This window comes from Pleurodeles waltl, chromosome 5, assembly GCF_031143425.1.
Source record: "Pleurodeles waltl isolate 20211129_DDA chromosome 5, aPleWal1.hap1.20221129, whole genome shotgun sequence".
In the NCBI taxonomy this organism is placed as follows: domain Eukaryota; kingdom Metazoa; phylum Chordata; class Amphibia; order Caudata; family Salamandridae; genus Pleurodeles; species Pleurodeles waltl.
In genome coordinates, this window is record NC_090444.1 from 912064715 (window position 1) to 912077271 (window position 12557).

The following is a 12557-nucleotide window of genomic DNA, read 5'->3' on the forward strand; positions in this document are numbered from 1 at the left end:
TTAAATATAACACGTATGGGCAGGAATTTAGATTTGTATAATTTTGTACTGCTAGATGTGATTGAAACAACAAGGTATTTCTTTGATTTTGTGGCCAATCAAAATGGTGTGAGATTTAGTGTCTCTGATTTGATCATTCTTATCTTAAATCTTGAAACTACTTCATATTCCTTCAGCAGCTCTTTAAAGTGAGGTAGGGGGGTGTATGGGGCTATTAACACCAATAAGAGGTTGCCTACAACCAGCAGTATTTTGTGCATGTCTTGGCCAAATTGCAGCCCTGTATACTTTTGTCTCCTCTAATTTCCCTTGCCAAAGGCTCTATTGTACAAAACAAATAGGAGAGGAGATAGCGGGCAACCCTTGATGTGTTCTCCTACTTAATGCCAGAGACTGAGAAAGCCATCCTGTTAGATCCATTAGATTTAGGGTTGTCTTCCCCAAAACCTTTTGCCTTGCCCTCCACTTTTTTCTGAAATTTCTTTTTGTTGGCTCTAGGACTTTGTGCACTTTACAACTGCTAAGCAGTGCTAAAGTATGTTTGTTCTCTCCGTTAGCCATGATAAAATTGGCTTACACCTGATTGGCTTATTTAATTTATTAATAAGTTGATTGTAGAGTGACATACCCAGGGCCTGTAAATTAGAAACTACTAGTGGGCCTGCAGCACTTATTGTGCCACCCACTTACGTAGCCCCTAAAACATGTCCCTGGCCTGCCATAGCAGCCTAAATGCAGTTTGCCTTGACAAAATAACCCCTTGCCAAGTCGTAAATGTCCCTTTTACTGCATATAACTCACCCCTAATGTAGCCCTAGGTAACTCACAGTGCAGGGTACATTGTAATTAAAAGGTTAACATGTACTTTTAAGTTTTATATGTCTTGGTAGTTAAAAACTGCTAAATTCATTTTTCACTACTGTGAGGCCTACTTCTCCCACAGGATAACATTGGGTTGCCTTATTACATTTAGTAAGTGCTAAAGTTTGATGAGAAACAGGTAAGCATTTAAAGTTTGGTGTCTGAGAAATTGTAAATTAAAACCCTCTTTAATGGTAAAGTCAGATTTTAAGTTGCAATTTTGAAAATGCCACTTTTAGAAAATTGGCATTTTGCTACCCTAACTGTGTGGTGGCTGCAGCCTGTTTCAGGGTCACTTGACTTTGTGTATTCCTCCCAGACAGCCAAACAATAGAGGAATTAGGTGTGCCTGCATGGGCCATCAACTGGCAGGGTGGGGGATTCCAAGCTGGACACAGCCCCACTTGCAACTGCAGAGGCTGTGCTCTGCCTTCACACAATGGACTTGTCACCCCTGCATTGTTCATGCAGCCAGCTTAGAGCTAGGGCAGGGGAGTCAGGTAACTTCAAGTGCTTCAAAGGGAATTCTCCACAACTTCATAGAAGGCATAAGGTATAAAAATAGGACCCTCAGATGCACTCTACAGTTGACTTTCTGGACCTGCGGAATGACTCTCAGAAGAGTGCTGCTGATGTGGCCTTCTGTGTACTCCACATGGTTGTGTTGATTCACTAGGAAGGACCGATTTGCTGTCTAGAGCTTGCCTTGAGCCCTCAAAGGCCTGCCCTGATGCTTGAGTCATATTCTTTTACTTGAACCCAGGATTACCAGAGTGATTCCAATGACTAGTTGGCTGGCCTCCTGATCAGAGTCTCTAGGACAGAAAAGGCTCCAACAATAATTAAACCTACACCAGGACCCAGCCTGAGTGAGTCCTCGCCCCCCGATTGGTGCGCCTCCAGTCCTGGACCTTTGATGTTTGGGCTTAAGGTGCCCAGATAGCCAAAATCCAAAGTCAGGACTTAGAAGTTTTTTAGCTACAAACTGCTCTGTGAATTGAGAGAAGACTGGGACCAACCTGCTCTTCTATCCACTTAAGGTGCATCCCCGGTGATCCTGACTTCACAACAGCTCCTGCTACATTCTTCCCCACAGCAGCAAATCCTGTTCAGCGTTTTTTTACTAAATGGGTATTGGGCATCTTGGGACTCACTTTGGCTCCAGTCTCATCCCACTGCAGATTTTCAACTTCCAAAAAAGAGACTACTTTTGAATACAGGAATCTTCACTGCGACTTTGTCCAGCAGCTCCCTGACGACTCCCTCCCTCTTCGGACATGCCTGCATCCTTGCCCTCCTGAACTTTTCCTTCTCAGAACATTTTTATTTGAAATTTCTTTTAAATTTAAAGGTAAGCACTGACTGGGCCCAATCAACTTCTTGTATCCGACTTGTGCTGTATCGCGAATGGCCATTTGTTTTTTACTTAGACCTGGTCTTGCATGACTAGATATCAGCGGTTTGCACTTTGATCTTTTAGGTGCTAGTTTTTACCATAAACTTTCCAACTTCAAAATTCCTGTTCTAATAAATAGATTTTTGTCATTTTGGTGTCAAACTATTTATGAACATGTACTGTATTTTTCCATATTGGTGTGGGATTTTTCTTGTGTAGTGTTTTCCCTTTATTACTGTTTGTGTGCTGTGTAACTATTTTACACATTGCCTCTCAGTTAAGCCTGACTATGTTTGTGCCAAGCTACCAGAGGGCTATGCACAGGTTAATTTAATAACTTTTGTGCTTCATCCTGACAGGGATATTGGCCTTTGCTTAAACTGGGGTCACCCCAATTATCAACCAACAACCCAACCAATCAAACTTCCTGTAAAACTTATATCAGGAAGTTACAGCCCACCCAGCCAAATTACTTCTCTGCATCTAAGGTCACTAAGACCACCAGTATCACCTTTTTCCATGCCTTTTTGACCAGGTGGACCACTCTGAACATGTGGTCATGGGTTTGATGTTTTTTATTGAATCCAATTGTTCTGGGTGGTTCAAGCCTGGAGGGGTGTATTCTAATTGTGTGGCCAGTTTTTCCTTTAAAGCTTATCAACGAAGGTAAGTAGTGCCCGAGACCTGCAGGCTTTGCAAAGGTTAGGATCCTTCCCTTGCTTATGTATGAGAAAGATTGTTTCTTCAGCCACCATGGGTGTCACTCCAAATCATTGTGAGAAGTTATTGAGCAGATTAGTTAAGTGTTTAGTCTGACGATTTGCAAAGGTTTAAATGAAACCCTCCAGTAAATCCATCAAGGCCTGGGTACTTGTTAACCTTCAGTGTCTCTATTGTTGCTTTCACCTCCTCCATTGATATTGGGGATTTTAGAGAGGATGTTTTCTGTAGAGACAGATATCTCATCTGGTATTTGTCTAAGTATTCCCACTGTGTCTTGTCTGAGAGCATGTCTAAGGTGAATAGGTTAGCAAAAAAGTTTAAAAATGGCAACATCTTATCTTCCCTAGTTACTATGTTACCCAAATCTAATAGAATCTCTGTGATATAACCTCTCTTATTCTGCTTGAGTTGTTTCACTAAATGAGAGCTTTAATTCTTTCCTTTAATATAGTGTGTTCTTTAAGCAAAGAAGTGACAGTTCCTCACTGTCAATGTCCATAGTTCTCAATTGCTCTTTAATCACTTTTATTGTTTAGAGGAGGAGGGAAATATTCTCTATATTTGTACATCTGCACTTCCTAGCTCCTCTTCAAGTCATTCTTTACAGTGTTGGCTTACTCTTTTAGCGTTCACATTTAACCCCATACAACTGCTTCAAAGACATACCATATGATTGCCTGTGTCACAACTCTATTGTTATCATTGTTAGAATAACTTGAATTTGGGCACAAAGCTTACTGTTCAAAACAGGATGAAGGATTCATCTTCTGGTATGTTTGGGTTTGCAATTTTTCTTAATCAATGGTCCAATAGAGTACACTCAGAGCATGTGGTAATAGTGTGATAGTGTTGTTGATTAGTTTGTATTTGGTTCTTCAAAGTGTTCTCTGAATGTGTGTGAAAAAAGTGTACTCTAGGAGATCCCTATTTTGCATTCACCAGATGTCTCAAAGTACCAGTTCCCTGATAAAGTGTTTCAACTTTTTAAAGAAGGTCCCTGTTTGTGATGCACCCATTCCTGTTCTGTCCGTGTATGGATTCTAGACTGCATTGAAATATCAAATTAGGTTTATGCCTGACTCAGTAAATTCTGCAATTGTAGCCAGGAAATTGAGGGGAATGCATTTTGGCCATTATTAGGGCATAGGATGCCATACCTGTGAGTTTGATTCTCTCTTAAAATACCTTTGACAATTAGTATTCTGACCTTCTTGTCCATTTTAGTATCTGTTCCCACAAATGGCAGCAACGTATGGAAGAACTATACTGCAGCATTATGTCTAGAATGTTTTGAAGACCAGAAAGCCCAAGGATGTTTTTTGTCTGAAGCATTTTTCGTTTGCTTCACTAAGGTGGGTTTCTTGAAAACAGTGATATCTACTTTTTCCTTCTAAAGGTATTTCCAAATTCTTGTCCTTTTGTTCAGGGAGCTTAGTCTCCTAGCATTTAAGGTGAAAACTCACCATTGGGATTTTTTGAAATAATATTCTATGGAATGGCTTCTCTGATAGTCTCCCTTTTTTAGAGGATATCATTGCATCTGTGTGTGGTATGTAGTTGTTCCCTTTGAAATCTCTTCAAGGGTCAATATTCCCCAGTGAACTTCCCCCAACAGTGTAAAACAGCATCACCAATACAATTGTTTTAAACATTACAAGCAATAGTATGGTGTTTATGTAGGATGCCTTCCTAACACACCACATAGGACATCACTACTTTATTGGGGCAGGACATTTCAGTGGGTACACCACCCGGCTTGTCACCTCTCACTCCCTTGCGGGCCATCCAGGATTCTATGTTTCTCTTGTGTGTAAATCAGTATTGTGCCAAGCTAGCCAGAATGTTAATACAATCCTTAGAATTAGCACAACACACCAAGCAGGTACCTTGCAAAAATATCAATTGAGCTGCACAACCTCCCACTCACCCCGGTTCAGCTTCGCACAGTCAATCTAGCCTCCTGGGAAATTCTAATCCCAGAATACAGCATACACCATTCAGCAACGTTCAATCATTAGTATCTGTCAGGAATTTGAAGAAGGTTTGTTTTGAAGTTTCTTTTCTTTTGCATATCCTTTTTCTGGAGATTACTATTACCCCCAATCCTGCAGGGACCACATTTGTAGGTTGTTCTTCTAGTTGTAAACCCAAAGTCTGTATCTCTTCAAACAGCTTTGCTGTCCAATGTGCCTTGTTCTGAAATTTAAAGGTGATGTCAAATGAGTACAGACAGCAGTTTTGTTTTCTTTCTCATCAAAGCTTGTCCACAGTAGGTTGGAAATGTTGCTGATGAGCTGAGGTGGATGGGACAACATCCTGAAAGAGTGAGCAGTCATATTTTTTATAGCTAACACATTCTCTGCTGTGAACGATCCTTAGTACTATCGCCTTGGCATGAAAGTCATGAAGACTCACTAAGATGTCTCCCTGTTTATGGATTTCTCCCATCCATACTTGGCCCACTCTATGTACTCTGACCAGTTTTATGTAGGGCGTATGTGAAATTCACATAATCTGCTTTCTCATAATTATGTGAACTTTTGACAAAATGATGTGTAATTACAGAAAATGCAACTCCGTCATTTCATGCTATATTATTTTTAGCATGAATTCCATCCTTGCATCAATGTTTGGTGTGAGAACACCTTTAACAGAAACACTGCTAGCATTCTGTTGTTCCTGTGTGCTTTGCAATAATTTTTAACAGTGAGTAGTGTGTAATTATGCTAAGTGGCATACCAGCTTGTTTTTGGGAATTTTGCATAACAAGAGTAGCATCAAATTCCAGTAATTACACAACTTGCTCTAGCATAATTTAAAGTTCGCGCAGGCCTAATTTTATGTCCAACTGTTCTTCATGCAGCAGGGTAGAAAAAAGGCCTTTACCAAAGGAAGACTGACCCAAACGCTCTGCTTCTTCCTTCAGACCTCAAATTCTCACATTTTCTATTCATGTACAGTTCTCTGAGTCTTCCAGTTTCAGTGTTGCCATGTTTGTTTGTGTTTGCAGTTTTTACTTCCAACTTCAACAACTCTAACTCCATCAGCATCCTTATCACAACAAAATGTGAAAATTCTGTTACTTAGACCTGAGCATACATCTGCCAGTTCTTTTGCACAGTCCAGTTTAATATCTCTTGTAGTTCACATTTGACGTTTTGCTAAGTGTCTACGAAACCTGATTTGTTCATCATCAATTGTGGATGCCTTTCTCATCTGCAGATCTACACCTGATGCACGAGGGGATTTATTTCTTCCTTGATATGTTTCAAAGAGATTTCTTGCTGTTTTCTGTTGCGCTAGTTAGGGTATTCCTTTTGGAGTGTTCAGACGCTACCATTCAATATCCAGCCACAAAAGTAAGTGCATGAGAGATGAGGAAGCAGGAATCAACAAGTCCAGCAGTGTGTTTTTAAGAGTTTAGTATGTGGATGGTCTCTAATAAGCTCAGATTATCTACTATCTATGGTACCATGTGTGAGGGTTTGTAGACCACCTGACTTTCAATACTGAATTGCTGACAGGTATCTCATTTCAACTGCTGCCCAGGCCATGGCTCCCTGCATTAGTAACTCTTCATTAGTATTGTGTCTGAAAAATTTAGGCTCATATTTATACTTTTTTGGCATCGCATTCATGCCACTTTTTGATGCAAAAGCGGCACAAACTTACAAAATACAATTGTATTCTGTAAGTTTGTGCCACTTTTGCGTAAAAAAATGACGCAAATGCGGCACCCAAAAAGTATAAATATGGGCCTTAGAGTGCAGGGCTACCACTCTCCCCTATTATCCTGCTGTTGTTCAGTTAGGTAATACAAATGACCAGTTGGCCCTGTCCAGCCTTTTGAAGGCTTTGTTGCAATTGTGTGGGCAATAATGTCATCTCACAGGCTTGAATTGTATGTTTTCAGGTTTTTGTCTGAACCTAAACTCCCTCCACTGTCATCTGCCTCCATGTCAAATGGACAGCTTCCCAGTCACACACAAGCTACAATGTCCTGGAGTCTACCAGGATCCATGTTCAGAGGCCTTAGGCACCATCCTGTGCATCAAAGAACGGGAACCTGTGTATTCAAAAACAGAGGACTGAAGCTGTCTGTGTAGACTCACAGGTGTCTGCTTTATCCTGGTGGCTCCCCACAACCTATATCTTCCTTACATGATCGTTGATGGCTCCACTGCTTCTTCCAAAGGTGGGTGCACGAGGTAGACACCATCAAAGGATCAGCAGTGTGCCACCACCCTGAACTGCTTTGTGACCATGCACCAGGCATTTGGTGTCCTGAATCTTCCTCAGGATCTCTGTGATAGGGCCTCTGCTTCTCCCAGAGGTAGCCGAAGGATCAGCAGCATTCTGCGATGTTGGTCTGCTTTGCGATCACGCCCCAGTCTGTTGATGGACCTTTTTCTTTTTATTTCTTCTCAGTTGGTTAATTCCTTACAGATGTATTGTGTTTAGCATAAGCTTCATTCACCCAGGTGTCAAGAAAGGATTTGTGTTCTTGTTTACCCAGTTTCATGATTGTTCCTCCTACATCTCTTTTAAAGATTCTTGTCAGTCTTGTGCAGTGACCTCTACTATGAGTGTTATTATTTCTTTTCTAGTGAAAAGGAACAGCACATATCAGCACCAAATTTCCTTAAAGGTAATGAGGATACCTGGCACCTGCATTTGAAGTGAGAAATAGCAGAAGCTATACTCCAAAATCTAGGGTGAGAAAGAAGACTCATGGATTACCCTGGTAACATAGAACTCCAACATTGCTGGTACTGGGAGCACATGATGGATATCCAGCAGCTAACATGTTGTAAGCGTAGGGATAAATCAATTATTATGGAATGCCATGATATGCTGTGAAGTATGTAGGAACCGCAGTATTTTAAATACATGCCCCACAAAACGGATGGTCATCTCTCTCAAGTGTAACATCATATCAATATCTATGCCATTGTTACATCTTTTTGAGGAAAAATGAATATGATTGATGGACTTCATTATAAGCCCGAGACAGGCTTTGTACTAACTTCTCTCACTACTTTTGCATTTATTTTAGGGTGTGCTCTAAACTTTATTTTATATTTTACTGCAGTAGGTCCCAAACCTTTCTTTAGCCTATGTAAAACATGTTAGGCAGCAAGCGGTGTTTTGTATTGTCAGAACATCGCATCTTTGTTCATTATAATACATTTATTTATTCTACTAACTGTTCTCTGATAGAGTTACATACATTCTGAGGATGTATAACTACCTGTACTCACTGTTACCCTTGTAATAGTAAGTAATCCTGTCACTTCAGAGATTAGGTTATCATGTCATTATTTACTGCACTCATATTTAAAGCTTCTTAGCATTGTTTGAATGACATAAAGACTGGTATGGTGTACAAATAAAACAAAAAAGTATAAAAGGGAGTGGGAAATGTCTAACAGTATCTATTGAACTAATAATTAGGTTTTAATATTGCCTGATACTAAATCTGACCAGGCAGATTTCAGTGTGTAGAGTCAAGGCAAAGGAATTCCAGCACTGGATCACAGTGAGAAAGCTTAGCCTTCTTATGTTAGAGATCTTGATTTAAGCAGAAAAGGGAAATCTTGGCAATGCATATTGTAGTTTCCCAATTCTTTATAACAAGATGTGCTTAGGTTGGGGAGTACCACTATACTATCCTCCTCACTCTAGTCCTTACGTCTGAGGCCATCTCACCTCCTGACGGAAATGCTACTTAGCTTCCTTTTATTCAGGGCTTAAGTTGTAAAAAAAATAAGTGCTACGATCCTTGTCAACAGGCCACTACATCTTACACCACCTATTGGCCCTGGAAGCACTGCCAAGACACTACCAACACAACTACTATGACTTATTCTGTTGTTTGCTCATCGTGAGCTGCTGGAGCGGTTGGGTTAAGGTGTTGGCAGTAGACATGTGCTCCCTGCATAGATGCAGTAGCTGGTGTGAGGAAAATGCTTAGGGTCTTCTTGTTGCTTCAGAGGGGGTTCACCTGTCTCACTTTGTCTCTGCACCTGAATAGGAGCTTGTAAAATGACGAGTGCTAGGCCATTAATTATAACACAGAATCTAACAAGACAAGACTAGGTTGTTGAGCAACCACTATAAAGCATGAATTTCTGCATTACAAATGACTTGCTGCAACACAGACCCAGTTCCGTGTAATTTGGCAGTAGGCACTAGCGTTGCAAATGGCAATACCTTGGGCAGAAAGCATGCACAGTCTTAAGCCATGATTGATGAGACAGTTTCTTCAGCACTGTCTCAACCAGCTGCTAAATGGCAGGGATGTCTTCCAAATGATGAGGAAGATGCTGAGTTTGAAACTAGGAGATATGTTCAAGAACTAAAACTTCAGGACATGTTAAAGCATGTTAGACAATTGTGGCCAAACAACTACAGGAGGATCGATTTCTCTCCCAAAACAAAACCCCAGCTGCTTATGATCTCTCTCTCCTATTGATGTGGTGGAAAGTATATATCCCCAGTAGTAGAAAGTCTTTGACAAAGCTAAATTTTAGACCCGGGCCGAAAATCCAGTTGTGCTCGTGGATTATTTTCCTGTTGGTGCTTTGTGGTGTTAACAACTCGAGGCTCCTGTATTGCGTGCTTGTGAGCGCAATTGAAATTTGTTAGCCACTAGTGTGATTTCTGGTTGCCACAGAGCCTTCCACCACCAATTTGTGATGCAGGCTACTTCTTGAGTAGAGTTTCTGCTAGAAAAGCAGCTAAATCATCTCAAAAATACTTTCTGGGGTTGATATTCTGTTCAAATAGATGGTTCAAGTTGATTTTAGTGTGAAAAGCGTTTTTATATATTTTTTTTCAACAGGAAGAAAGTGCACAGAGACTCCAAATTCCTCTTTCTGTCCAAAAGGCTCCTCCTTTTTGCTGTGTCCACTTTTCATTTTGATTTTGAGGTGAAAGGATCACTCTCTTTGCCTGCAATTCCTGCTGCACATATACTATTGGACTTTTAAGGACTTTCTTTTTGTGACATCACAAGTGAGTTAAACATTTTTTGGATAAAGGTGTTGCTAGATAGAGGGCATGCACCAGTATGTATTTGTACTTTTATTTATTTTTTAAATTTGATTGTGGTTGTGACAGGTGGCCTGGAGTTGTAGTAGGGGCATTTTTTGCATTTAACTTCTTAGCTTTTATAACGGAAAAAAGTTGCACAGTGTAATGATTTGGCTATACTATATCATGTGCTAGGGTAGCCCTATTGTGCAGCACACTCCCAAATACAATCTGGATCCAGTCAGGTACATTTGCCATCCCTAAGCTCAACCCTGGGTAGCTGTGGTCGCGAGCAGTAAGGCTTAGCAATGTAACAATGTATAAAGCATTTAACAGTACCAAACAATGAAATAAGAAGGTCACACAACATGAAAGAAACAAGACCCCAATTTATAAAAGTTGAGCTTATTTCAATGAATTTTTAGAGACCTTATTGATTAAAATCCACCTGAGGGTTACGGAGAGACCAATTTCAGAAGCAGTAAATAACTTTTAAATCAACCTCAAACCAGCATTAGCCAACCAAAGTTTGGAAACTTTTGACAAGTTTGAAATAGTTAGTTTGACAACTACGGCCCGAGGTGGCTGACCAAGCCTGGCAGGAGAGAGGTCTAGGGGGCCAGAATGGACACTTTGGACAGTTACGTGGCCATCTGAGCATTTTTAAAGCAAGAACCAAGCTTTACAGGATGACCACTATAGACACCAATGCAGTGGTCCTGATGCCGAGGGATGCAGGCTTAAAGATGATGAAGGATGCTCCTGATGCTGTGCGGTCCATGGGGGTGAAGTCTGGTCAAGTTCTCGGTCAAGAAGTGAGTGAGGGCAGCTCTGACCATGGATCTCCAGATCCCATTAAGTTCTCTTTGCAAGGTTCCAAGGGCTGCCGATGCAGACCATACGCCTTTGCAATAAAGTGGTCACGGTGCAGATCTCTGGTGGAGGCTGGTGTCCATCTTGGGTGATGAAACCAGTCACAACTAACACCCAGGAGTCGAGCTGACACAGGTGCACCTTTTTGCTATCTTTGAATTGACTTTTGGGGTGTTGTTGCAGCGGCTACCATAGATGCGACTTGGGCTCTTCCAGCTTTAACATTCCCAGTGCCATTCTGGGGGGAAGCCAACTAACCTTTGGAGTCTCGGCTTTGGAGTGGAGCTAGGAATAAACTTTTCCCCAAACCAGGGGTACAGTACAGTACAGGGTCTAAACTCTGCTAGCCCAAAGTTCAGCAGGTGCAGTCGCTCCAGAATCGCAGCCTCTCTATGTGCGCTTCCAACTGGTGCAAAGTGGTCTTCTTGTCCTTCTTTCAACCTCAGTAAGCACTGAGGGTCAACGTGCCAGGGGTACCATATTTTTCCAAGGAAAGTGCCCAGAGAGGACCATGTGGTCACTAGCCAATGGGCTACTGGGTCCCCTTCTTCTAGTGATGAAGTTCCTGTGATGTGTGGCATTTGGCTATCCCAGATTGCCACATTCTTGCCCCTTTCAAGATGGCATGACCCTTCCTGGGTCATGAGGAACATGGTAACCCACCCTAGAGGTGCGGCTACCTGAAAGCAACAAGCCCATGGTAAAACCGGTTTGAGGTGCGTTTCCTCTCTCTGGCCCTGTCTCCATGCTGCCTAAAGGAACAAAAGGCATTCTACTCAAGGTTGTTGGGCCAGGCAGTGCATCAAAGGTAACTACCGCCATTGAAGCTCACCTCTGGGCTAACCCCGGAGTAGCCATCTGGGCAGAGGAGGTGACAAATGGCTGCTGCAGCACTGCACTTTGTTCCTGAGCCTGGGAGTCATTCACTCGTCTCCCCTGGTGGTCAGAAACCTGTCTGTGTGTATGCCTTTGTGAGGCTGCTTGACAAGGAGAGTACAGAGGGGAAACTTTATAAAAGCTGCCCACCAATAATAGTTACATTACTTTTGACCTGGGTATCAGGTTGCATTTAATGCCAGCATTAATGTTATACCTCACATGTGGCTACCAACTTTATTCACAGCAGAACAACAGTTTGGAAGTGCTGCTGCTAAGACATATAGGGCCAGATGTAGAAAGCATTTTGTATGGTGCAAACTGCGAAAATCGCAGTTTGCGCCATGCAAAATGCCTTTTGCGAAGCACATTCACAATTTGCGAGTCGGTACCGACTCACAAATTGTGAATGCAACTCGCAAATAGGAAGGGGTGGTCCCTTCCTATTTGCGACTCGCATCGCTATGCTAAATTGCTTTGTGACCGTGAATGCGGTCGCAAAGCAATTCGCAGTTACCACCAGTGTCAATGGACCACTGCCTACTCTGAAAAACCGAAACCAAATGGTTTCGTTATTTTTTTTATTTTGCAACTCGTTTTCCTTTAAGGACAACGGGCTCCAAATTTTTTTTTAAAAACTGCTTTATTTAAAAACCAGTCACAGACATGGAGGTCTGCTGACTTCAGCAGGCCACCATCCCTGTGAGTGCAGGGACTCGCTATGGGGTCGCAAAATGCGACCCACCTCATTAATATTAATGAGGTGGGTCTTTGCGACCCCATAGCGACTCGC